Raw genomic sequence first — 2,383 nt, 5'->3', positions numbered from 1 at the left:
ATGGGCTTGTTATGTTGGGTTCTGTCAGTATTGCTTGAGCTAGCAATAGAGGGAAGATGTGAGGAAGCAGTGGCAATAGTTTGGACAGAGTGGGTACATCCATCCATGTCCATCCCAGGGAAAAGGTGTCTGAGGACCTGATGTGAGGTTTGGGTCTCTTATGAGGACGTCCTGTTTTCATTTCCCCTTCAGTACCTGCTAGAGAGGATGCCAAATGCCTGATTGATTTGTCCCCACTGGTCTCTCTATCAAGACCTTTGCAGAACTAATCTGAGGTCTAACTCGTGGTCAGTGTAGAGTAGCAGTTTATAATATTCCCATCTGTGACCAAATTAAATGGAGACTGAGCTATTAGTCTCAACATGTCATGAGTAGAGCATCCATCTGTGAAAGGGAAAGCAAGAGGAAGATAGCCAGGACTAGCCTTGTATACTTGTTTCATGAGATTACTGTTTATAAGGCTGAAGAGAGGGAACGCTGCTAGAGAACAGTCTTCATTCAGCTCTTACAAACCATGTATGTCATTGTGGAGGAAGGAGTTGCATTTCAGTCCTTGCTGGAAACATTTGAAACACCAAGTCACTACATGACTCCTTCACAGCTCTGACAGGAGACGGCCTCAGGAATACTTCCATCAGCGTGGAGCTGCCCTCGCTTTACTCAAGAAAGATGTGATATTAAGCATCTGCAGCAGCCCTAATCCTTTGGCAGGCCAAGACTCTGAAACAGGATTCCCAAAGTATGCAAAGCATGGCCTGTGGGCTGCCTGTGGGCTGCCAAGCATTTTCATCCAGTCCAGAAAACTGTGGCTGTCCTGGACAGATCCCACCGATTTCTGAGACTGTTCCCAGCCCTTCCTAGGCAGTCACACACCAGGCACTTGAGAGCTGGCTCTAGAGACACTGCTGAAACGAGGAGAGTCTCCACTTCAGAGGAAGGCAGGAGCTGTTTGGTCTGAGTGACAGAAGCCTACAAAGCTGAACGGAAGTGGAGTGGGAGAGCTTCTTCCTCACTGACCTGAGGTGAAAGATGGGGCTTCTCATGTTGACCTGGAGCTGCAGTTCCAGCCTAGCTCAGTGCCCCAATGATTAATTAGCCCCATGAACAAAACTTTAGGAGCCGTATTGTGGACTTTTTAACCCTACCTAGATACCAGCTGTGGTAGAGCTGTTGCCTCAGCTTGAGTGAAAAATGTCATGCCTTAGCCTCTATCTTCATTTGATGTCTTCTGTTTGGGGTACAGCTGGCAGGGAGTAGATGTATGATATCTTGACCATGGGTGGTGAAAGGTGCTCTCAGTTACTGAAGAACTGTGCGGCTCAGAAACAGTGCTCATGGGCAGGGGTTTCTAGAAGATACAGATATTTCTCCATCCTCTGATGGCCTGAAGCTGTAATATCACCAGGGAAAATGACTCAGAGGTGAAACTTTTCACCAAAAGATAACAAGGAGCCCTGACAGGAGATCAGCTTGCATAGTTCAGTTGTTGACACTGGATGCAGGTTGCACTGGTAAGAGCTATAAAATGAAGAATGAGGAAATCCAAGCACACTATGAGGATATCTCTTTGTGCAGTGACATCTGTGCCCAGGGGTCATTTGAAGGAAATGCCAAAGAAAACATTTCTCCTGCTGCCCAGACTCTGCCCCTGAAAGTGATGGTCAGGTCCATTTCATCCGGGCAAAGACATGGCCCTTGGACAGAGGCTGCCCAGGCCAGTTCCCTTTCCCTACTCTGTCATCTCCTTGGCCATGCACACAGGGGAAATAGGGATGTTTTCCCCAACATATGTTCCCACTGCTCCCAGCTCTACACTGTTTCAAGGAACACAGCTTTGCTTTAATCCTTAGGTTACCTCCATGGACTCTTATTTCCCTGCTGACCCGGTATTTGTCTCAGAATAAGATACGAGCAAGAAAGCTGGAGACACCGGTGTTTTTGTACACAGCTCTTTTGCACATCTCTCCTCCGGGACTGGTGTCCCCGCGCTGTGTGTGGCCAGCCTCGGAGCCGTGTTTATAAAGCCCTCCATCCCTTCCTAAGCCCACCTTCCCCAGCACGCCTCCAGGCAAAGCCCGCTCGCCTCCGCAGGGCTCTGGCGGGGCCAGGGCCTGCCCCGCCGGGGCGCCCCTCTCCGCGCAGGGGTGGGCACCGGACCCAGCCCGGCGGCGGGCACCGGCCCCGGCATCGGCCCCGGCCCGGCCGAGCACCGGCCCCGCCGCCGCCGGTGCCGGCTTTTTGGCATCCCTAATCGCAGCTGGCCCCTGTGATTGGCTGCGCGGCTCTGACCCCTCTCGGGCTCCCGGCTGGGCGGATAAAAGGGGCCTGAGCCGGGGGCTCCCGAGCATTCCCGGAGCGGGCACCAGGGACCGCCGGCCGCAGC

The sequence above is a fragment of the Dromaius novaehollandiae genome, chromosome 5, assembly GCF_036370855.1.
Source record: "Dromaius novaehollandiae isolate bDroNov1 chromosome 5, bDroNov1.hap1, whole genome shotgun sequence".
In the NCBI taxonomy this organism is placed as follows: Eukaryota; Metazoa; Chordata; class Aves; order Casuariiformes; family Dromaiidae; genus Dromaius; species Dromaius novaehollandiae.
Note: the sequence above shows the minus strand (reverse complement) of the source record.